We start from the raw sequence: 25,835 nt of genomic DNA, 5'->3' as shown, positions 1-25,835 counted from the left end.
TCGTGGGGAGTCCCAGACAGAAGGAGATGGATCCTCTCGATTCAAGAAGAAACTAAAGTGAAAAGAACCACTCAAACATGCAGTCCCGGGGCTACTATTGAGGAAGCTAAGATTCCGTGCTCTCATGGCACCTGAATTATCACAGCTTTGACTCACTGGAACCACAATCATACTGAAGTGCAGTTGCACTGAAGTCAGAGGTCGGCGAGCCCAACAGAGAACAGAGCTGGCAAAGGACCTGCATTGACTTGTGGAGAGTGCCAGGAATAAAACCCTTCCACGGGAAAGGGGCACCAACAGGATGACATTTTGGAATCGGGCAGGACTGCCAAAAACAAGGAACAACAGTGACTTCAGTCAGTTGTGCCCTTCCCAGATGATACTGGCAGGGGATGCTTGGCCTGGGTCATGCCTCTGGCTGAGAGCCAATAAGTTGTCCCAAAACAATTCCCTATGCACAGCACACACTAACGCAGTGAAGGCCTCTGCAGGTTGACTGACCCGGAGGGGAGAAGCATATGCTGCTCCTGTTTGCACCTCAATAACACACTGGAATGGGCAGGATCACATAGCCAGTGAGCTTCAGAAGAACTGTAACCAACAAGGAAAGGGACTGGGACCTCCTCTATATGCCTGTATGGAAGAAACAAAAAACATGAGAAGAGAAAGCAACAAGAAAAAGTCCTCAGCCCCCAAAACTGAGAACAGTGATCCAGGAAAGGTATATACAGAAGAGATTGAGGACAGAAAATATGCAATATCAGACACGGCATCAGTGGACATAAAGAGATATCTTTGGGGCCTCATAGACGAGTTCAAAAGTGAAATATTTAACCAAGTAAAGCAAGATATAAGTAGATTTAAAAAAGAAATGCTAAGCACCTCTTAGAAGAAGACACAGATGGAAAAATGGAGAAGCACAAAAAAAGGAGAGAAACATTTGATGACGAATATAAAGAAAACATAGAATACATGAAGCAGGTTTGAAGAGATTACCAGGAAATAAAACACTCCATTGAAAGCTGGCAAACTGCTTGAAAGACACTAAGGATAAATTATCCAAACTGGAAGACAGGTTTGCAACGTGTGATCATGAAAGGAAAAATTTCTTAAAAATAACAAGGAAACAGGCAGTAACAATACAAAGGCCAGAAGACAACAAGAGGATCGATAACCTCAGAATAAAGAATGTGAATGAAGAAGCAGGGGTATAAACAAAGGAACTACAAAGGCTATTCACAGAAATAATTAAGGAAAACTTCTCAAGCATAGGAAAAGGAAACTATACTCAGATGTATGAGGAATACAGAACTCCAGCCACCTACAACCAAAACAGAGCTACACCCAGGCAGATAATAATCATGATTCCAGAAATTCAGTATAAGAACAATATTAAAAGCCATCAGAGAAAAGAAACAGATTACCTATAAAGGAAAACCCATCAAAATCACGGCAAACTTCTCAACACAGATCATCAAATCAAGAAGAGCTTGGAGTGAAGTATTCCAAGCCCTGAAAAAAAATAACCTCCAGCCCAGATTGATGTACCCTGAAAAACTGTCTCTAGAAATTAATGGAGAAACAAGATGCTTCCAAGACAAAGAGGAACTTGGAGAATTCATGACCACCAATCCAACTCTACAGAGAATACTGAAGGACATTCTAGAAAGAGATAAAAGTACCAGGATTCCAGGAACAGTGGCAGATAGGCCTCAATGAATGGAGCAGAAAACAGAATGAAGAAGAAAAGCAGACAACTGATGGCAGAAAAAAGAACACAACAGCAATGAGGCAGAGAAGGTAGGCTATAATCTCTAATATAGATGGCCTTGATACACTAAAAAAAAAGAGACAATCACAGGCAGAGTGGATCAGGAGGTAGGGTCCACCGAGATGCTCTTTATAGGAAATATAATTAACCTGAAAAAGGGTTTATGCACCAAAAATCAAATATGAGAAAACAATGTTCTATGTGACAGGGAACCAGAGAGTAATGGGGCAACTCAACCAGTATTTGTAGATAGGTTGGAAAAACAGGCTTTACCAGGTAAAGGAATACAACTAGAGATCAAGTCCAGGAGGGAGAAGGTTCAGAACCACTTAGGTAAATAGCAGGTTGCCCCCAGTCTAAAAACTGAGGGTGTTAGTGAAACCCAAAAATGCACAGTGCACCCTGGTGGCATGAAATGGAAGGAATAGTCTTTAAAACAACAACAGAGGATATTGTTAATAGTGTATCAGGATAGATTTTATTCTGTCCCAGTTTGTCTACTTGCACTAAATTTGAGGGCACAGATAGCTATCCCAAAAATAACAGGATATAGCACAGTAATCATCTTTAATTTCCTATTAACTTAATCTGGAGCCTTGTATAACTTATACTGTTTTATCATGACTGACTTAGTTAAATCTGGTTTGTTTGATTGCTGTTTGGTATCAACAGATATTATTCAAAACTGTTATGATTTGATAGTATCAAATTTGAGAGTATAGGCAACTACACTGAAGATGACAAGATTCACTACAATACCCATTCTGATTTGATTACTGCCTGTTTTTGAAATTTTACACTATCTACAAAGTTTTGTTTTTATTAATACTGTTATGTACTGCTATATTCAATTATACTGTCTGATGATATAGACAATTCTACTGAAGAAAACAAGAGACAACATAGTAACCATTGTAGAACTCCTTGTACAGTGGTTTTATGTCTTTTTCATTTCATGTGTTTATAGGAATATGTTTTGTTTTGTCTTGCTTTGTTTTGTTTCTCCCTCTAATACAGAAAGGATAGAAATACATGTTAAGATTCATGCATGTGTAGAACCTATAAACAGCTTATGAGAAATGATCTTAAAATGCATTATGAAATGAACAAATACTTTGAAGAAAAAGAGACACTAAAGTACCCAGTGCTGATCCCACAGTGTCATGATGTGAAATCCAGCAATATTATTATTCTTTGTTCAGAGTGATTTTAGCCTGCTATGGTTTGTTTAATTTCAACATAAATGAAGATATGGATAACTGCATGTATGTTTAAGCGTATAGGACTGATAACCATATTACTAAGTTTTTGTTGGGTAGTTGAACAGCACTGTTTGCACTCTCACTGTTTGAACCCCTCTTTTCTATGTTTCACTTTTGTATCTTGTATTTGTAAGAGGACAATATGTAATCATCAACTAGTGATTTCTGTTTATTTTTTCTTTGAAAGTATGTATTATTTCTACCTGTTTTCTGTTTTGTTTAGTCTTTCTTTATATAAATTTTTTTAAAAAGCATACATTTGCTGGGGTGACGGTTAGGGCACACTGAACACAGCTGGGACAGTGTCTCTGAGCCTGAGGATATCTCAACCAAAACTTCAAAACCCAAAAAGCAAAGATGATAAAGACTAGGGGGAAAATAACAGAACACAGTATCCAAGGCTTGTGGGTGGGCTAACTAGAAAAATTACAACATATGCATAATGGGAATACCAGGAGGACAAGAAAGAGAGAAAGTAACAGAAGAAATATTCAAAACAGAATGTCTGAAAGTTTCTCCAGACTAATGCCAGACACCAAACCACAAATCCAGAAAGCTCAGGGAACCCTAGTGCATTTTATCCATAATACTGGCATCACTTTAAGTTTAATAATGTCAAGTATTGACAAGAGTGTGTGCTGACTAGAGGACAAGAGGAAGACTGAAGGTCTGCAGAGAAGAAGGAAGGAGAGGTGAGGAGAGCATGCAAACCGTGAGGAAAACGCTGGCAGAGTTTTGACTGGGTGGGATTGAGAAGCTGATGGACCGAGATGCCCGGCGGGGAACCCAGAGCTTCGCACACTCGGGACAAGTACTGTACACTGACCTACACTCCTGCCCCAAAATATTTAATTTTTAATGGAACATGCTCAGGGAAGATGTGTACACTAGCGGAAACCATCCAATAAAAATGTGGAGGTTAAAAGTGAAAAACAGAGTGAAGGTAAAACTCTAAAAAATTTAAATTTTTATAAAGATGAGGTGGTGCACGATCCAGCCATTTCAGGAAAAAAGAAATAGTCTTTGGCAAAAGATGAAAAAGAAACACAGCTACAGGTTCGTTTGTAGAACTGGTAGCAGAAAAATTATGTGTGCCTATCTGATGATAAGCTAAGAAACAAAGAAATAATAAACTAAAACAGAATTCTCCGTGAAGGAAGATTCAAGACCATCATTAAAAGTAAGGGCAGGCTGGCAGGCAGCACACGCCTGCAATCCCAGCCCTCATGGGGCTGAGATGGGAAGACTACAAACCCTAGTCTAGACAGGTCCACACAGTGAGATCCTGATCCGAATAAAACTAGAAGAGCTGGATGGTGCAGGGGTAGAGGGCTTGCCTAGCACGCACGAGGTCCTGAGTTTACTCCCTGGTACCCCAAAAAGGGGTGGAAGGAGACCAGTAAAGACAGCTAGAAGTTTGACGTGGGAGTAACAGGGACACAATGTTCATTTTGGTTAGTAAGAGAACCTTAGTAAAAAAAAGTTCATTGACAGAGAGTGTTCATTTGATGTGAAGGACTGCAAACGTAGCATGATCCCCATCAGACCTTTGGTTTCTATGACCACAGGTTGATTGTACCAGGAAGAAAGGCCAAGGTCATTTCTCACCACAGTATTGGGTTTTAATTTCTTCCAACCGTACACCAACTCCTGATGTCCATGGAAATGTAATCACTCTTTGGAACATACTGTGATCAAAGCATTTGGGGGGATTTTATGGAGGTTATTGTGTCCTTAACACTGTCATGGGATGGTCCCTATCCCTGAAATGAGCTGTATTTTTTTGTTTCTATAAATAAATCAAGAAAGGATATGAACCCATGGGTCATCCTCCCCTGCTCTCTGCCCGCCCACCCACCGAATCCTCCCTGGAATTCGCCTTTGAGTATTCTTCAGGCTCAGCTCCTGCCGTAGCCCAAGCTCATCACTGGGACCTAATCTATGCTTCGGTCCCCACTGGAACACTCTGGCCCCCATTTCGTTTAGCTCAAAACTCTGGAAATCAGGACTCTGATATCTTCATTCGTTAACAGATTCTCTGAGTGACAGTGTCTTAGGCAACATCTGTCCACATTTGGAACCCGTGTCTCTCTGCATTGGCAGCATGTATTCTGAGCTCCCTTGACTTAAGAAAAACAAACAGAAAAACAAATGTGAGAAATCCACAGAGGCTTTCCACTTCCGAACCAATCCAGGGCTCTCAGCAGTGACCCCCAAACCCCAAGTGCACAAGGCCATCCCGGGCATGAGAACTAAGGTTCGGGGAACAAATGATCGCGTGGGTCACAGCCCAGCCCGCAGGACTGGGTGTGGGGGCGCGTCCTTCATCGAGGGCCTGCAGGACGTGTCAGGAGCCGTGACATCCTGCGTCGGAGCCCCGCCAGCGAGAAGAAACACTCCAGGCCAAGGAAAAGTTGTGTAAGAGAGAAGCTTAAAGAGCGGTGTGGAAGTTTGGAAGGAGTCGCCTGTGAAATAAAATGTCATTTATTCTTTTCTAATCACGACTCGGTTTAATGAGGAGATTTGGCAGGGAGGGGCCTGCTTGGAATAAAGATGCTCTATTAACCAGAGAAGCCAAATAAACCGTGCTGCCCCAGCTTACCAGCTGTTTCCTCTCTGTTCCGTGGAAACGGAAAAATTAAACTTTCTTAGTGCAATATGAAAATAATTTTTTCAGACTCTAGAGAGCACGATCAGGGCCTGAGGAGAGAAACAAACTTAACACGGACTTCACGACGCAGCCCAGAATACAAATTGGAGGCACCAGGCGCGCCATGCCCGTCAGCCTTCCTAATGACATTCGCAGAGTTATTTTTATGCTTAATCAAATGAGTCTCAGACAGCTTTTGAATATGGAAAGGATGATACACAAATGTTTGTGCCAATTTCTGGTTATGCACTTTGCTTAAAAATCGCCTCGGACTGGCTGAAGTGCTGGCTGAAGGGGTTGCTTGCTTAGGGACACCGTAAAATATCCAGGCATTTTTACCCAAAATGGGAGTGATGGCTCTTTGCTTTGACTCTCAGGGTTGCAAAAGGTCAGCTAGGTGACAAAGTGGCAAATTCTCATTACACTATTTAACAAGATTTTATAGATTGCATGTTGAAGTAGGCAATTTCCATTACCATTTCCTGGATGTGAACTGTGCTGAAATACTCTCTTAAAAGAATAATAAATGACTCAAAACATAAAAAATCAAAGCCTGTTCCCTTCATTTTCTTTTGCCTTAGAGATTCAAATTTGTAGTGTAATATAATTTAGATCTAAAAAAGACAGAAGAAAACATCTAACTGGAAACATTTTGTGACAACCAAGAGAAGCTGTCAAGCTTAGTTGGAAAGGAGAGGTGACCTCTAAGGAACCCTAGCACGTCGAGGGGACCATATCTACTGCCACATGGGACTAGACATGCTGCCAGCCTGAGCACATGCCTTCAGTTCTCCAAATACGCTAGCCTTGGGGGGAAGGGGACTCCCCAAATATCCAACGAATGGACAGTGCCATCCGCCTCCAGCTCCTGCCTTTATATTTCACTGGTTTCTAGGAAATACCTGACAGGAGAAAGCGAAGAAAGGAAACGGAGACCCCAGCAAAATCTTACCAAAACTAATTCATTTGGAAAGAAAAAAAAAATCATTTTTTCCTTGGCTAAAGTAATTTGGTTTGGCTTTCCACATGACCCAAATTCACCAGATAATTACCAGTTCTCTGTTTCTCTTCGTGCCGTTTTGGTCTGGCCTTTGAGTCCTGGGTGTTCCCACAGTCCAAGGGATTAACTGAAAATTTCCCCTGACATTATTAAACCCATATAGCATGTACTTTATGGCCTGCTGCAGGACCCGTATTGCCGGCCCTAGAAATTACGCTCAGGGGATTGGCCCAGGCCCCCAAATCAGACAAGGTTGATGGGTTAGGAGGGTTGGTGTTGTCAGCTACATGGTGTCAGAGATGTGCTACTTTATCCCAGCACCTCGTAAAGTGCTGCTCACTGAAGGGGCTCAGTTACTGTTTTTTCTTTGCCTTTATGCAGTCCAGGCTGGCCTTGAACTCATAGTGATCCTCCTGCCTCTGCAAATTAATAAATAGAAAACCAACAGAGCAACCCTTGAAAGTTAACACAGTGAAGATGTAACTTCCCCCTTGGCTATGGTAAAAAACAAAACAAAACTTGCCAGTTTCTCAGCTCTGCACCACAGAAACACACACGCACATTGGCCCTCGAGGGGCTGAGCACAGGCAGTAAGAAGTACAACCAGCAATTATTGCACTGTGTTGCGTGCCAGACATTGTTCGAACAAAGTCCTTTATGTGTATTAATTCATCTCCTCACTGCAAACCCACATGGCAGAAATTATGATTACGCCATCTGGAAGACAAGAAAGCGAGGCTCTGAGAGTTTGACAAACTTTCTCAAAGTTCCTCAGCTGTAAAGCTGTAATACCCAGCTCCGGAGACCAGGCTTTTAACCACCCCACCGTGGAAACTTCTAAAATAAAACCTACAGGACGCAGATGGCCGGGGTACCTGGTCTGCAGGCTGGAAGCATTCTCTCCACACCTCCAAAGAACTCCTGGGAACTGTCTCTGTCTTGTGATACAGTTGCTTATGGAAGGTTCTCAGTACAGAAGACTGAGCCAGCTGACCGGCCCTCCACACAAGATCCCACGAGTTCGCACGGCACAGCCCCCCATGTTGGCCAGCATCCCTCTGCGTGGCCCCTGAGGTCTGGGCTTCTCTTCCCAGCCTCCATCCCCCCCCACTTCCCCTTCCTCTCTTCTAGTGAGGTGACCACCAGCCACCAGCCCAGAGAGCTCTTTCTCACCTAACTTTCTGTCACAGACTACACCTTTCCAAACGACCTTCCCTTGAGATTCTCAAGAACACTTTCCTCTGAAGCCACAAAATCTGGCTCTGGTAAATCAAATCTGCTTCTATTTGAGCTACAAGAAGCCACTCTACAGGTTTGCTTTCTTTCTGCTTCCCTAATGGTCCAAACACTCCTCGAAGCAATAGAGATAGCTCTGGCTGAAGAAGGGAGAAGCCCTGTACACAAGGAGAGACTCACGCTTCAAAGTGAAAACAAGAAACCACACCAGCCAACTCAGCCCTTGGTTGAAGAAATCACCAAAGCACACCAAGTCATCTTGTTTTGCTTCATTTTGTTTATTTTGCTTTGCCTGGTTTCCTCCTCCTCTAATAAAAAGAAACAATGCTTGGACATCATCCTGTTTGCTGCAGAGTGAAGAGGACCCTGAGCCTTAGCCACCGTCCTAGGACCATCTGTACCCTGCTGCAAAACTCAAGCAAGCCACCTTTGTGGACTCGTCATCTGTCCCAGCTGGGCAGTCCATGAAAGTCACCTTCCTCAACACTTATAAGGCGGTTGCATGGGCCAGATCCCCTCTGGAAAGGTGTAGGTGGGTTGCTTCCCATGACCACGTAAGGATCCTAGGAGCAAGGGAGGTCTTCATCCAGGTGTGGACTCAGATCTGAATTTGCTCATCCCTAAAGCTCTTTGAACTCTACAACTATATAATTTTTAGATCCCATTGATGGGTGTGTGTGTCCGTGCATGTGCACATGCACATGTGTGTGTGTGTGCATTTGTATGACTACAGTGATGCTAATTCTATCATAAAGGAAATTTTAATGGGCAGAGACAAAGCCTGAAGCCTATCTCTGCACAGTGCTGGGAAAGGAATACTCATAGTTACTCAGCAGGCAGAGCAGAGCTGTGGGCCGATGGCTTCGTCCAAGAAGATACAGACAGCAGATGTGAGCACACAGCACATTCCCTCTGGTTGGCCAATCTGGATTGATGACGATGGTGGGCCCATTTTTCATCCTGCTAAGAGGAGCCCAGAATTGCAAAATCTTGAAGGGAAAAAAAGGGCAAGGTAGAGACCATGAGCATTCCGGCCGATTCTGCTTTGCCGTGGCTTCTCGTGCTGGCTTCTTTCTCCAGGCAGGAAACTCCAGCGTGGAGAAGGGCAGTCTGGCTGGGAAGCGGCTGAGGAGCCATATGCAAGCCCTCCCCTCGCTGTCCATGGTGAAGTGGTTCTCCCACTGCGTGCGTGGGAGGATGACACACGCCGTGACAGTAACTGCGAACAGGTGGGGGGAAACAAGGGCCACGTCCAAGAGATCTGTTAAAACTTTCCTTTCTGGAGCCTGAGGAGACCATAATGTGACTGCCCAAGTGGAAATTGATCTGGTGCTGTGCTTCACTGTGCACCTTGCTCGGGCATGCAGCCGCCTCGATGCAAATCGCAGCTGTTACCTGTGCGGAGGCACAGAGGTTCTCTGACAGGCGTGGCAAAGGAACAAACACAAATGCCCTTGTTGCCTGCTACACCTGCAGCTGGGGAGAATGGTGGCTGTCAGCCACGTTCACACTGGATCTGGAATCGTGAGGATGCCTTTCCTGTGCAGGCGGCTTTACAGTTTTAAGAAGTCCTTTCCTGTGTGTTTCACGCACTTGTTCATGTGAAATATCAGGCTCCCTCACAGTACACAAAGGGATGCTTTTTCAAAGCAGGCTTCTGCAAACTGTGTATGACCAAACACTTCCAGAGCGTCTGGCAATATTCATTGCAATGCCATAACTAGGACCCCACGAACTCCCACCCAACAGGTTCATCTCTACTGGGACTTCCAACAGTACACACACGCACAGCATGCTCCTCAGTTTGGTTGGGTTGTCTATCCTGCTTATTGAGTTGTAAGAATCATTGGTGCCTTCTTAGGATGGGTTTTTGTCAAGTATTTTGTGAATATCACCCAGCTGTGTGTTTGGTCTGTAACTCATACACCGCTTGTTGCCTTTAGTTATAAAAGTTGGTGGCCATTCTTTAGCCCAACTTTTCCACTCACAAGTGAGAGAAACGAGCCCAGAGAGAAAGCCATATAACTACTTAGAGAAAATGTTAAGATTAGAACTCAGGTCTTCTGACAGTTTCTTCTGAACCAATGAGTCCATAACTCTTGTCAGGCAGCTCACACAGAACGATTAACAAAAGACCCTGCTGATGGGCAAAACCCTATCCCAGCCGTACACTATGTGATTCCTTTATAGAAAGTTCACAACCAGGCAAAACCAAGCTATAGTGCTAGAAATTAGATCTCCGTGCCTTGGGAGAGGCCGGGGCTGTCCGATGACATAAGGAGCTTTCTCCTTGTGTCAGATGGTCCCTGTCCATTTGTGAGAAAGTCAGGGGCGTGGATACACAGGTTAAGGTACATCATGTCAGAGCCTTAACACACGCATGTCACTGACTGCAAGTTAAACCCTCACAGAAGACAAAGGAAACCAAAGCAAAACAGATATTTAACTATTGCTTATTCATGTGACAGATATTTAGCAGAAGAAAGTAATTCTGGCCCCGAAACGACTTTTAATCTGAATTATTCTTTTCTGGCTGGCTTTCCCTATGACACACACCATGAAGTTGCCAGATCTTTACTCCTTTGAATCACTGGCCCTTTCTTGAATGAGCTGCGGGTTGGGCTCAATGACCTTCAAAATCTCTCCCAGGTCCAAATTTCTGGGAATTTTTAAAAAGACGCCAAAGTCTATATAATCTCTGAGTGGGAAGAAACATCCGAGGTTGTCTGGGTCTTGTCTGACATTTTGGGGGAGATTGGAGTGAGCCCGGAGCCTGGAAATGACTGATCCAAGGTTGCCCTGATGATAATTTGGTGCAGATCTGCAGAACTTATCTTGACTTAACTCAACAAATAAGCCTTGCACACCCCAGAGCCCGGCTCCAGGTCAGCCTCTGTGGAGCCAAGATAAAGACACCAGCACACAGCTGTGTGAGGAAAACCATGAGCCCAACCCGGGCACTCATGTCAGGCACCAGCAGACGGGGTCAAAGGTTTGGAAAGGAAACAAGACACAGGTCAAAGTGTCTGAGTCACATAGCCACACTGTGTCCTTTCCTGTATTCAACCACGTGGCCATCAAGCAAAGTCCCCCTCTGCCCTACCGGTGCAGTTCTGGGACTCTTTGGTACAACAGTGGCAAACAGTAATTTTTAGAATCTACTATATAAAAATGCCATGGCTGAAAATAAATTCAGATGGCCTTAAAATAAGCCTGGGAGCCTGAACTCCTCTATGGGGTGAGTGCTGACTTCATTCCCTTGAAATGTGGGTTTCTAAGCAAAGTGCTTGTCTCCTTCGGTGCACTTTAGCAAACATGATGATCTCTTGCTGTGGTCTCCTTAGAAAGTGTCTGTAGGGCCCAGACAGGATAAATTTACACTTCAGAGCAGGCAAAGATGAGACTGATCCAGCCTGGCGTTAAAAGCACGGTGAAGTAGACACAGACTCTTCCTTGGAGAGGAAGCCAGAAGTCATAGTTTAGCCTTATTCTGCCACCAACCAGCCACGTGAGCATCGTCCCCGACAACCATGTCCCCTCACTGGGTCTCCATCTCTTCATTTGTAAATTGAACAGATGAGACCAAAGAAACACTAATCCTCAGCTCGAAGATCCCACACAGGCCGTGACTGCTTGTCTGAGGAGCGTGACAGAGAGCGAGGAGGCAGAGGGTTAAAGAATAGGAGAGGAGACAGAGAGACGCAGGGGAGGGGGAGAAAGCCGAGGAGACTCGAAGAGGGACAGATTTCTCAGAGTCTGTGGGACAAGCTACCAGACAGCGCGTCCAGGCGGCTCCTGCGGTGAACCCCAGACCCCGCTTCCCGTCCCCCCTCGCCTGCACTCACAGCAAGGCGGGCTCCATCTTGGCCACACTGGCCCTCACGTCGCAGGACCTCACCCTGGGTGATGACGGATGTCTCCCTGCACTTCCTCCATCTCCTCCGACCTCCCCTCTTCCAAGCCACTGGGGCCCATCCCCAATGTTCCTCCTGTCTTGAAGGCTGCAGACCTGCTGGAGGCTGTGGAGACCATGGAACTGTGCCGGCCTCCCTAACACCCCCCCTCCTTGGAGCTTCACCCGGCTCAGAAGTTACTTGGGCACAGGAGAGGCCCAACAGTGTGACAGCCCGGGTGTCTATCGGGAGCCCAGTTGCAGGGAAGAACAGTTATCCTGAGGGCACGGCTGGGCCCACTGCATGGAGAAACCTAGAGCTTCCCCTGGGTCACAGGAGGGGGCTGAGCTGGACTTCCCTCGTGTTTCTTCAGGTCACCACCTAACAGGACAGAAATAGAAACACAAGCTCGCTGGACCCACCTTGCTTTTTCCATCACCAACAAACCAAAACCAAATTCACCCTCACAGCGTGGAAACCTGTCACAGACTTTCCCCAGCCCCAGTCTAGACACCCCGGCTGTGCCTTACAGGTCCATGTGAACCTTTTAGAGCTTCTGGTGGAAACACAGGGCCGGCTGCAGCCCGCGTGCCGTAGGTTCGCCACCTCTGCCCTATGTTCATTACTGAGCATCCCCAGGTGACTACAAAGCGCCCAGAAGAGAGTCACTGTCTGAAAATGCAGGAATTACCCAGGGGGCTGGTAAGAACAAAGGCTGCCAGGTGCCACCCCTGCACCTCCGAATCAGCAGGAGATGGGGACTTGAAAGGTGCTTTCCAGTCGCCTCCCCAAGGAAACGCGATGCAGACGGTCTGAGGGCCACGCTCAGAAAAACTCCAGCCAAGCCACACGAGCCCAGTGGGCACTCTCCCCTTCTTAGGCTCATTGCTCTTCCAGAAATGCCCCCTTGACCTCAAAGGGAACTTTTGATCACCTCTCAAATGTAACTCTCCTCTGTGACTTTCCCTGACCCTTCCCAGGAGGAATTAATCACTCCGCTGGCTTGAGTTTCCACAGCTCTTCTGCTAAAGCATTTATCACAGGGTATTAAAGCTACGGCTCGATGTGGCCGTCGCACCCTTTAAACCAAATTTTCCTTCTTCCACCTCGCCAGCACCTCGCACAGTGCCTGGGACATAACTCAAGTCAGTCGATGTTATTGAATTAAACGAAGTTGTTGGTGGAGTTGGTCGTCTTACCTACCAGATGTCCATCCATGTCTGGGGAGACTGCAGACATTGGCATGGGGCACAGGAAAGGCCCCAGTGCCAGGCAGGGTGGCGGGAAGAGCCAGCCCCAGGACTGGCCTAGGATGAGACCATGACTCCCCTAGACAAGGAGGGTAACAAAGTTAGAAGGAGGCAGGAAGCAGAATGGCGCATTTAAAATCAAAGTAGACAAATGCATCAGAACTCTGAGGTAAGATCAAAAATTTCCAAGAGACATCTAAGAATATGAATTTTAAGACGAGCTCCAGCAACTCTGTGATCACTCGGGTTTGGAAAACTCTTAAGTCAACCTCAGGAAAGGCAAAGAGCAAGCAGAGAAGTGGCCTGCTCCACGTTCCCTAAGCTCCTGGTCTGGGGAAGGGAGAGAAGTGAGGTTCAGGAGACAGTGGCTCGGGTCGCCCCGGGGACGAGGGGGAACCTTGGAATGAGCTGCAGCCCTTCCCAACCAGCCTTCTCTCCTGAAGCCTGGAGCTGGAACACAGCTCAGCTCCCAAGAAAGGGACCGGAAGCTGAGAGAGGCCTGGGGAAGAAGCCAGCCTCGGAGTGGGTGGGAAAATAAATCAGAGCGCAAGCAAAGGTCACCCGTCTCTCCCCAACTGTGGCAGCGCGAGGTTGTAATCTCGGTCATATTTCAGACTCCGGGAGATGAGCAAAACGTGTGTGTGTCACCACCTGAACACAGCCAAACGGCAAAGCCGCCTGCCCAGGTCCCCCTTCTGACACCAGTCGCACCAGCACCATCCTGGGCTCTGACAGTTCACCAGAAGTCAGAGTTCACTGATGGCTTCTGCTCACACTTAGGGTTTGTTCAGGGGAAAAGATTAAGCCAGCCAAAGAAAAAGGCAGGGGACAGAGGTCAGGAGGGCTGCAAATGTGAAGCTTCCACAGCCCTTGGGATCCATGGCCGTTCCAGCACTGACGTGTGGCAAAATAAACAGAGGTCTGCCAGCTCGGGAAGTCAGCGTCCAGAGTTTTTATTGGGCCTTCGTTATGCAGACTCACTTGATCGATTGCCCACATGGCAGGGCTCAGTGTCCAGCTGCCCTCCTGCTCCCAAGCTTGAGCTGGAGGAGGACTGAAGAACAGCAGATGTGCCTGGCCTTTCCCATCTTCGTGATGATATTAAGGCTTCCAGAATTAAAACTAGATTTTCTGGGGAGCAATTCGGCCTTTCTCACATAGCACAGTCTTGAGATTGGCTCTAGAACAAGTTACAACTAGTATTTTTTTTAACTGAAAGCTCATGTATTGGTCAGCTTTCCTTTACTGAGACACAAGACACAACACCCACAAGTTAGAGGAGAGGTTTAATTGGCTCAGGATTTCAGAGGGTCAGTCCATGGTCTGTTGGCTCCAAGACAGGAAACTCATGGTGGAAGGGCCTGGTGAGCAGAGATCCATAGCCTGTTATGTCCAGGAGGCAATGGGGTTGAGCCTACAGCCACAGCAGAAGAGGCAAAGCCTTTAAGATATGGGTATATTACATGACTCATCTAGATTTTAAGTTCTCTGAAAAGGGCACCCCTATGTGTCCAGTACCATCCCATCTACTAAACCATTCTTGGGGTTTATGAGAATATGGGGTACGGTGAGTGATCCCAGGATTCACAAGCTGGCTGAGGAGCACAGTCCAGACAAATGAGTTATGTATCAGGGGTTCTCAGTCAGAACGCAGTGAGACACTCCCACGCTGGTGATTACTGGGGAGAGACACTCGGTGCGGGGAATGTGTGAATTTATAGAGAACTCTGCTGGAATAGAGGGTGTAACCGCAGATAACTGAAGGTTTAAATAGGAACTTGAGCGGCAGTACTGTTCTCTAGATGCCCCCCAGAGCCTCGTGTGAGGACAGGCGGGCTTTTGACAGGTGACTGGGTCCTGGGTGCTCATCGCTGGTTGCCGCTGGGTGGGGGACCAGGATCTGAGAAGGCAGTCACGGTAGTGTGACCTGGAAGGGTGCATCATCACCCTTACCAGCTCCTCCCTCCACTCTACCTCCTTTCTGGCTGCCCCAGCCCAAGCCGATCTCCTCCCCCAGGGCCCTGAGCCACAGCATCCTGCTGGTAGCCAGCCTGCTACAGACTGAAACCTCTACAAACCGTCAACCAAAGTAAACCTTTCCCTTCTAAGCTGCAGGCATCCAGTGCTGTGTGTCAGGGACAGAGAAAGCGACGAAGTCACTGCATAGGGGACAGAGTTCAAAGGGAAAGGTCCCTAAGACCTGGAAAACAGTAAGAGTTTCTGGGCTGACCTTGGAGCAGAGAAGTGACTTGGACAGGACGCGTGGGGAGAGACCGAAGAAGGCTGCTCGGCCTCCCCACCGGACAGCAGAGTCCCTCCATCCACGGCCAGGTTCACCAGAGCCAGCCATCTGTGCTGCACGTGTGCAGCCTCAACAGAAAAGGAGCAATGCCTTCAAGCCCCGATTTGGCAGACAAACCACGCATTCTTCAGCATGCTAAGCAGTGCAAAGACTTACGGGCCCTCACTGCCCAGCTAGGAGGCAGCCGCTGCATAATCGAATATGCATCATGAATTCCTATAGCTATTCTGTGCCCATCCAGTTTCTTTTAAGTAATAAATTCTAATGCAAAAAATACACCATTTGAAGAAGAAAAAATTTGAGAGGTTGATTGTTACCTGCAAAAAGCAATAGGAGTGATCAGGATGGGGACTTGAAGGCACTCCCTGGAGAACAGGGGTAGACACACAGTCACCCGCAAAGTGGAAAGGCCACGCCATCATTTTGGTGGACTGAAAAGCTTGGGAGACAGCCAAGTCCCCCAGCCAGCCCGTCTCTAAAATATCTCCTCGTGTAGACCTCACCACACTACTTAAAATCCAAGGGGCCTGAAGTCCTTAGTCTTCAGCATGAGGTTTTTCAGGTCAGTTAATAAATCTGCTCTCTGCCATTAATTTAGTCACTTATTCGACAAGTATTTGAGCGTCTCCACTGTTTCAGACTCTTAGGATACTGCAACAAACCAACAAAAACCAAAAGGTCTCTGCCCTCACAGAGACACTATCCCACTTAAGAGCATCAGGAGGTAAAAACAGGTCTAGAATCTAAGGTGTGCTGTGGTCACCAGCGTGGTGATGAGCTCCTTGAAGTCACCAGGAGGGAAGAGAATGCAGTAATAATCCTGCTATGGGACGGACACAGAGTGGGTCAGCATCCGTACCAGCCTCTCTCTCTCTCTCCTTCTCTCTTCCCTGCTTAGCTGTCTGAGGGAAACCCTGCAGGTGGGGAGAGGCCAGCACAAACCCTTAGCTGTAATGAGTTTTACCTGCAGGCTTAAACACGCTCAGCTGTGACAGTGACTGATGGCAGCAAAGTTAGAGGCAGGCCGGCCAGCTCCACAAGGAAGTTTGCAAAGGAAAATCTCAGGGACGTGTCCTTTATGATCTGAGCAGCCAGGAACAGAACTGGGTAGATGCATTTCCTACTCTTTTAGGGTCTCTGCTTCCTACTGGACAGTGACCCAAATCCTGTCGATGAGACCCACGAAAGAGAACCGCTCTAGTCTGTCCTTAATTTTCCACTGAACGGGGAAATCCTGGGAGCTTCCCTCAGATTTTGGCCCTTTTCCTCTCCAGTGTCCCCGTGTCTTGCTAGTCAAAGAGCCGTGAAGTCAGAAAGCTGAGGACTGGTCACTGCGGCCGATCTGACTGCCCACGTCTCCCCTACCATGGGGGAAGGGAGTCTGAAACCGAGGGCCTCCATCCCCGCTGCATCCTCCAGCGGGTGCATTTCTCCTCGTCTCACTGAAATGCCAGCATGCATACTGCCAGAGACGGGGTGTGTTAAATGTAAATGGAAGAAGTGAGCCCCCCCTCCCCCATCATTTTAGTACCCGGATGGTCGTTTTCTGCAAGAATGAGGCCTCGACCGAGCACAGGTGACCTGGGGTCTCGCTGCTGAGACGAATTCTCCAGCCTTTCCAGATGCCGACTCTGGGTCTGCACCCTGCTGATCATGCCGCTGCTTGGAACAGCCAGCTGCTGTCAGGTGTAGATAGAACGTGGCTCCTCTGTCACAAATGATTGTTGGTGGTAGTGTGGGAGACACCTAGAAGATCTACAGATTCTGGCTGTAGATGGGGAGGCAAATCTACACGCAAATAACGTCCACTCTCCAGGAAGAGCGGGTTCCATGACGGGAGCCTCACACTCAGTGACTCACTGGTCTCCAGGGAATGGTCTCAGATGGGAGGGTCAGTGGTGGTGACTGGAACCAACCATTGGTCATGCAGGGAGCTTTAGTGAGCCAAATTCTACACGAGAGCCTCTCTGCTGGTCACTGCCACCAAGGCCCCCCACCTACAGAGCCCTCTGAACACCACCAAGCCGAGGACAGTCCCACCGGTGCTCAGAGGCTGGGTCACACTGGCCACTTCGTCACAGTGGGGGGCATTTAGCACTGTGGATGCCTGTCATCTGTGCGTGACGGATGAGAGTACACCTAGCCACATTGGAATGTGTGGTTTGTAGATCAGAAAACACCGGTGATGGCCCCCATGATTTATTATTTGTGACAAACATCAGAGAATGCATGTCCTTCTCATCCTCTGAGTCCCCAGGGAAACTGAGTTCTTTCCTGTTATCTATCTTCTCCCTCCAGCCTGTAACCAGGTCTTTTGAAAGGATGTCCTTTTTCCTGTCTGCGGACTGAACAAACTGGGATTCATTCTGGCTTTGGGTCCGGGGGCTTTGTCTGCCCGGACTCTGCATCCTCTCTACCCCCGTCCCTCTTCCTGCCGGAGTTTTCCTCCCCTCTCTCCCATCCCGAAGCTCCCTTTTCCTGCCCGCTTCTCTTTCCTGTCCCATGATCTCTCAAACCACTGCCCCGGGGCTCAGCCATCAGCATGTCTTCTACAGAGAACAGTGCCAGGACCCACTCAGGTCACACACAGAGCCGTGGTCTGACCACGGCCTTGTGCACAGCTTACAATGTACACAGCACTCTGCAGCAAGAGACACGGAGGCTGCCACGCCAACAAAACACTTAGGACTCGCTGGGATGGTTTGGCAAGACGCTTTGAGCCAATCACAGCTGCTTCTTCAAGACTCAATCCACACTTCCTGGAGAAGACTCAGATACACCCAGCAGAGCAGAAATACTCCTGCAAATAGGCCCCTGTGAGATGCTTGGGAATGGTACTAAAAAGCCAGAGGTGTGTGTCTAAGCAGAAGTGTTTATCCTTTCTTCTCTTTGGTGTCTCCAGATCTTAAAATATCAAAACCTCTACAATCTCTTGGGAAAGGTTCTTGATGTATCTCCAGTCTCATCCACTATATGCATGGACAGGACCATTAAAAGGAAAAATTATGTTGTCCAGTGTCAAAAGACAGCAAGAAAAATTTTTTCAGAATGAGGAAGAAGCCAATATCTACAAAGTCAAGTAAAATTCTGGAACAACTTCCAGGAATAAAGTAGAGGGACCAGGCAGGAGGAAGCTGAGGCAGAGAAAACTGATTTCTTGCAGCTGGATTTCTGGCTAAAGCAGAGGGGTCGTTCAGCATCAGTTCCCTTTGCACCTCAAAATTCAAACCACGACCTGAAGATATTCTCCAGAAATGTGAGGATCAGAAGGCAGGTGCTTCATAGACGCTTCGAGATTGAGCACTAGAAAGGACACAAAGATCAGTTATGCAAGCAATTAGATTATTAAAAGACAGGCTCCCTACCTAGCTGTAATCCTAAAACTCTGGGAGGCTGAGGCCAAGGAACACCAATTTGAGTCTATCGTGGGAAAAGCAACTTAGAGAGATCCTACCTCAAAATTTAAAAAGAGGAGTTGGAGATGGGGCTAGGCGTAAAGGCTCTGGGTTAACTCTTCCCCCACCCGAGGCGCAGGAGTTAGTACCATAGTAGGTAACAGATCAACAAGTACCATTTACCATAGAGAGTTTTCCGAGTGACGCCCTCTATGCTAAGTTGCTTCCACTAATTTTATTTTACATTACAACAGCTTTAGGAGGTAGATACTATTCTGACTTCTATTTCTCAGATACGGAAATTGATGCTCCGCTGGCCTGAGTAACTCACTCGGGTCTGCCCAGGTAGATACACAGAGGCAGCCCAAGTGCATGGGGGCCCGGATGGTCAAACCTCTCGTTAAACCAACTTGATAAGAAAGCAGATGCAGGGGCTGGGGATTTAGCTCAATGGCGTAAGCGCCTGCCTTGCAAGCAGGCAGTCATGAGTTCGATCCCCGGTACCGATAAAAAGGAAAAACACAAAAAAAAAAAAAAAAAAAAAGAAAGCAGATGCAGCTAGGAAGGACTTCTGGTTTCCATCGTCTGGAAGGATGACTCTTTACTAATCAGAATAGTCTAGGTTGTGCTATATAAATAGACCACCCTCAAATCTCAGTGATTTATAACAACAAAGGTTTATTTCTCTCTCATGCTATATGGATTGATAAAGTCTGATCTCATGTCATCCTCCTCCAGGATTCAGGACAGCAGCACCTCCACTCTCTGTAATGCTGTTGTTCATTGTGGTTTAGAACTAAATGTCCCCTCAAAGTCTCATGCATTCAGAGTAGAAGCTTTTGGAAGACGACTGGATCATGGGGGAGCTATCCTACCTGTGGATTAACCTACTAGTGAGTTCACAGCTGAATGTGCTATTACAAGTCCATGCCTGGTTCAAAGAGGTGGTCACTGAGGGTGTGCGCTGAAGGGGCACATTCCTGTGCTCAGCTCTTCTTCTGCCCCTGGGCTTCGTGGCTGCCACTGGGCGAGCAGCTTCCATCTGCCATGATCTTCCAACATGCTGCGTCTACCTTAGAGTCAGCCAACATCCATGGACTGAACCCCCTGAAACTAGGAGCCAAAAGAAACCTCTCCCTCTACATCACAGGTGTCAGATAATTCTTCCCAGAGACAGGAAAGAGACTGATACAGTCACCATGGCTGAAAGAAGGAAATACTAGTGCTGATCCTAAAAGTTTCTACCTGAGGTGTCTTTCAACAATTTTGCTCCCATTTCATTGGCCAAAGCGAGTTACACTGTTACACTGAATTTGAAGGATGTAGGGAAATGCAGTGTAAGGATTAGATTAACTGCTAATTATTACTAATTGTCCATTCCTAATTGTTACTAATTGTTAGTTGTTATGAGTTGTTAATTTTACCTCCTAATAAGGAGCACCAAAGGAGGAGGAAATCTGGAAATACAGACTAATAGCTCTAATCACTACCTCAGTAACAAATCCATGAAATTGCCTTGTGGGTGTGTTGACTACCCTGTCATTTTAATTTGTTTGTGTACTTTGAATTTGCCTGTATGCTTTGTGAGCAAGTCTAATTCCAAATTATTTTCTACCACTGTGGCTATTTTAGACCACTAAATACACTTTTCTTCAAATATAAAACTATGTAGGCAGCATTTCAGACCACACTAATAAAAACAAGAGCTAAATAAAATTCATATTCCAATAAATAAGTGGAAAAACGGGGCCTTCATGATGTAACTAATATATGCAGAAATTCTTAGCATACTGCCTGGCACAAAATAAGTACTTAATATCTTATCATTAACATCCTTACATATTTCAGATGCCAGTTAATTTTTCTGCCCAAGACACATGTATCTCAGCCACTGCTAAAGTCTACAGAAGTCAAGCTCATCTTCCGGTTACCAGACACACAGGGTGCTCTAAAACTACACAGACAAAATGCGTGGCATTGGGAGATGTTGTCCCAAAACTCTTCCCCAGAGAATGTTGCCAAGTTAATTTCCTAGGCCAATTGTTTTCACCAAATCTAACTCCCTAAAGCACGGGTCTTTCTCATGAACTGGAGCCTTGGTGATGGGACTGGGGAGCCCATGGCAGGAGAGCGACCCCTTGACAACTGGAAAAATAAACAGCAGGCAGTGCCAACCACATAATTTTGCTCATCCCTTCTCTGATTACAAGCAGGATAAGAAGAGCACAATTATCCCGGGGGGAAACAGAGTGGGTATTTTTAACTGCTCTCATCCATGGCGAAGACACTTTGATGGTGAAAGATCCCTCTGGCTTTACTCTACCTAACTTGACCTCAGACAGGAGGAGTACCTCCACCAGAACCCTTGAGATTTCACTTTGCAATCTGGAGAAATGCTGGCTGGGGGAACTTTCTAGGCAGATACCCTTGAATGCACTTCCTGATGAAGTGGGAGACGTGCCAGCTGCCACTACAGATGCTGAAAGAACGGGAAACAAGTGGGGCTGATTGTAATAATACGTTGCACAGGGCTGAAGCAGCGCTGGCGGTGGAGAGCCCGGCGCAGTGCAGAGGCACCGCCAGCTACACAAAGGCAGAGGACAGATCCGGCCCATTGCTGGGCACAGCCTTGAGGTCAGCTTGCTAATGTGTTCCGTGTCGTGCGCACACCGCAAAATGTGTCTCAAGAGAGAAAAGAAATGGTCACGTGGGGGAAACTGAACGTGTTCCTTCCTAGAGATTATGATTGGCAATTTAAGTGAGTTGCATAGACTGTGATTTCAGACATAGACAAGGCTCGGCCAAGAAATAGATCATTTAGCTACTTGCAAGTGCTTTCAATTCCATGAAAGATGCATTTCTTTGATCTCAGTCTAGTTCTGTTGTTCAAAAAAAATCAGCATCAAATCATTTACAGCTTACTCTGAATTAATTAATGTTAGAATCCTACCCCAGAGATTCGTCAACACCTTCTAGCAGCAAAATGAGGAAGAAAGAAAACCAAAGAAGTGTTTCACATGTAAAGGGGAATTTGCAGCACACAGAAGCAGATTCCTTTAGACTCAAAAATCAGAGATTGGAGTGAGGAAATATGATAGAAACAGAGGGGGAAGCCAAAGGTAAAGTTAAACTTTACCCTTTCCTTTCAATTTTCAATTCAATATATTGATTGAGTCACACACACACACACACACACACACACACACACACACACACTGGATTTTTTAATTTTGAAAGGAACAAAGCAAAACAATAAAATAGAGCAAAACAAAACAGTGTGAACAATATTGGATTTCAAAACCAAGACAGAAGGAAATCCCCCATAAATGCTGTATTGCATTCTCTAAACAGACGCTCAGCTCACCAGCCCTCGGCCTGCAAAGTCAGTCGTCAATACGAGCATTGAGCTGTGTTTGTACCTCAGCTGCTATCATGCCAGCCTGTGTTCCTCAGAGTCAGCTGGCTGCCCATGTGGGGGCAGGCAGGGCAGGCAACCTTCCTGGTTCTTTTTTCCTTTCAAAAAACTGAATCTTTAAAGGACAAGAGATATCATTTTGAGCCAAAGAAGGAGTCCTAGAACATAGCATTGTCTTGTTCTTTCCACCGTCTGTAACCGTCTTTTCAAACCCAGCTGGCACATGGCCCATAAATGCATAGGTGACTTTTCATTTTCATAATGAATAGGTGAATGGATACGTAAAGCTAATTTTGTCACCACTCCAGTAACAGGTGAGTTTTTAAGCTAGTCCTATTTTTCAATTTGAAATGAGACATAATTTTATTTAAAAAATAGGCTAACTTTGTTGTATGGCATAAGAAATTCTAAAAGGAAGTCCCAATCCCTGCAAAAAAAAAAAAGTTCTAAGAAATTGTTGGGCCAGCTGGGTGCCCTCCCAAGAGGCTAGTTAGAAAGATAAGACCTATTTGAAAGTCTAAATTTGGATTTTATTTTAGACAAACAAGTGAACAGAAAATTGTATTCAAATCACACTTTATGCCACCCAGTTACTAATTAAGCAACACACAATTCAGTTCGGCAGGGCAGGGCTCGTCTCCTCGTTCACCTGAGTCATAGATTAGCAGTCAATATTACAGGGGTGTAGTGAGGACTTCCACATTGCCTCAGACTCTGAACCATCCCCAAGTCCTCAATTTATATTTCCACTGTCCACCAGCCTCCCATTTGGATGTGTCACGGACCTCTAACGCATCTAAAATACGCTTTGCACCCTTTGTCTTTCTCATTGCAGCTATTGATTCCAGCATGTTCTATTTCCTTAGCCCAGAAACCTGAGAGTCAGCATGGATGACATTCATTTCTTTCCTCCCCTCACCCTTCTATCAGCAAGCCATGAAGATTTAGCTCCAAAATACAGATTCTCCTAAAAAACAAAGAATTATGTGGTCACTGTAAAGCTGAAATGTCATAAATCAAAAGTGCATTGACTACAGCTAATCGATGGGACGCCGTGGCCTGACCTGGTCTGTCCTGACCAGGCTCATCACAGGTACGTCAGCCTGCAGTCAGCCAAAGCATCTCACACAGAACCACTTCCTTAACACAATGCTGTACATCTCATGTCTGCACACAGACGAGCGTTCTGCAGACAGCACAGGATTCAAGCCCACAGATACGGCAGTCACGTAACCAGCAAGGATCCGTTTTTATCCTGAAGATCACAAGGCTCACTGGGCATGGCGGCCTAGCTGCCCCGGGCCAAGCACTTTGAGAAAGTATATGACCACATATTATGAACCAGGAAAAAAGATCCAAATCCCAAATTCAAAGTCTAGCTTTTCCTGAAAATGCACCATCTGCACATCATTGTAAAGCTGAAAACCCATAAGCTGGAGACCATCCGTATTTCCACCCCTACATGGCTCCCACCTCTCTGCCACTCCTGGCCTAATGTGAGTCAAGAACACCTGGGCCACAACAGCAGCCTCCTCCCTGGCCTTCCTGATCCATTCTTGTCTTTAAGTCTAATCTTCTCAGCCAGTGTGACCCTCCAACACCCTCATCAAGCCACAGAAGCCCCCTAAAACCCCCCACTGCATGATTCCAATCTGATCCCCAGTTCTATGACCTGACCTTGGTCTCCCCGTTGTCCCTATCAACTCTAACCCTTACTCACTAGGATACAGCTCATAGTGACCCAGCCCCCTGCAGGTTCCCTTCCTTCTCCCTGCCGTCCATCCCCTAAAGCTTCACGTGTTTGAGGGGTCCTATCATCAGGACTCTATTTAAATATCATACCTTAAAGAGGCATTTCCTGGTTTACCTAAGATGTCCCCCAACCTAGCCACCCTCCACAGTACACCTGGCTTTGTTTCATTTGCAGGACATATCATATCTAAAATCACTGTTTCATTGCCTGATTTCCCTGCATCTAGAAAGTCAGAGCCCATGAGAGTAGGGTATTAGCTTGGTTTCTGCTAGAAGTTTTAGAACAGCACTGGACCCATAATAGCTGTACAGTAGATAATTGCTGAACGGGTGCATACCCAATAGATCGTGTCAGTTGTACAGCACTTACACTGGCCAGGCTTCTCCAGAGAAACAGAACCAATAGGAAATGGATACAGAGAAATCAATATAGATAGATGAGAAGAAATCCATTATTCTTATTGCCATTGAATTTGCTCATCCAGTTGTAGTGGCCGAAAAGTACCCACAATGCCATCTGTGATGGCAGAGCCAAGAAAATAGTTTAACCCTGAGACCTGAGAGCAAGGGCACCAGGAGCACAGCTCTGAAGGTCTAAGAACCCAAGAGGAGCTTGCTAGGGGCACGGGAGCAAGTCTTAGGGTGTGAAGCTCGAAACTGGGTCCCTGATATCCACAAGAAGATGGGTACCCCGGCTGTGTAAGACAGACAAGATTTCTCTGTCTCAGTTTCTCTGTCTCTTTCTTCTCATAAACACACACACACACACACACACACACACACACACACACACACAGCTTTGTTCTCTGGCTCTGATGAGGTCAGATGATGCTCTTCCCACTGGTGAAGGCAGCTCTTCCCCCATCCACCCTTCCAGAAACACCCCCATAGACACACCCAAAGGTAATGCTTTACCAGCTGTTACGTCTCATGTCTGAATGTCTCCCCAAAGTGTCATATGCTCATAGGAGGGGAGTTTTGCAGGTGGCTGGATTAGGATGTGTGGATTAAGGGTGTGGTGCTGGGATGTCCTCTAGGTAAGGGGCACCAGTCAATGGCCTCGAATCCTGGATAGAATATAAAGACACGGGTGGAAGACAGGCTGCTGCTGCTGCTGCAGCTGACTTGCTGGTTTCTGCTTGCCATGCCATGGACAGTTTTTCCTCTGCGAGCCCCTCCACCATGCCACCCTGCCTTGGGGCCAGCCAGCTCTGGTCAGAAAGCTCTGTGAACTGCAAGCTGAAAGAAGCCTTCCCTGGTTTCACTTGCGGGTGTTGGGTATTTTGTCTCAGCAGTGAGAAAAGTAACTAAGACCCCAGCTACGGGCAACCCTTAGACTAGATGCATTGACCCCATCACAGAAGTTCTAACGAAGACTGGTGATCAGATTATGCTCTTCTAAAAAAATCATAAAGAACTTCTAGTGGAGAAAGCACCCAACACTTAATCTAAACAAACCACTGGATTTGGAACTGAGGTGCCCATAGAAGTCTGTGCGTTCTAGCTGGGAAAGAGCTCTAAACAGAGTGGGTATTATATCACACCATCTTCGCACCTCCCGAACCAGGTAAAATTCTTTGTAGAGCAGGTGAGAGGCTCCCTAAAATAAAAGGATGCATGTAGGCTAGGATGTAGGTCAGTGGCAGAGCAGGTGCCTAGCATGAGCAAAGCCCTGGGTACAGTCCCAGAAAGGAAAAACAACAAAACAAAAAGACCCTCTGTGTGTGTGTGTGTGTGTGTGTGTGTGTACCTACCAGCCTTGACAAGGGGCAGAAGAAGAAGATAACGGGTATTTCTGGGTTGTCCTTCTTTGCTGCTGCCATTTAAAAATGTGAAACCCCATGGGAAAGAAGCATTATATAAATTCAAAGCATTCTCCTATCAAATCCTCATAATTATTTTAACCGGG

The sequence above is a fragment of the Cavia porcellus genome, unplaced genomic scaffold, assembly GCF_034190915.1.
Source record: "Cavia porcellus strain 051 isolate PalLab524CR breed Dunkin Hartley unplaced genomic scaffold, mCavPor4.1 scaffold_8, whole genome shotgun sequence".
NCBI lineage: Eukaryota > Metazoa > Chordata > Mammalia > Rodentia > Caviidae > Cavia > Cavia porcellus.
The sequence above is the reverse complement of the archived record's forward strand: the minus strand, read 5'-3'. Positions refer to the sequence as shown.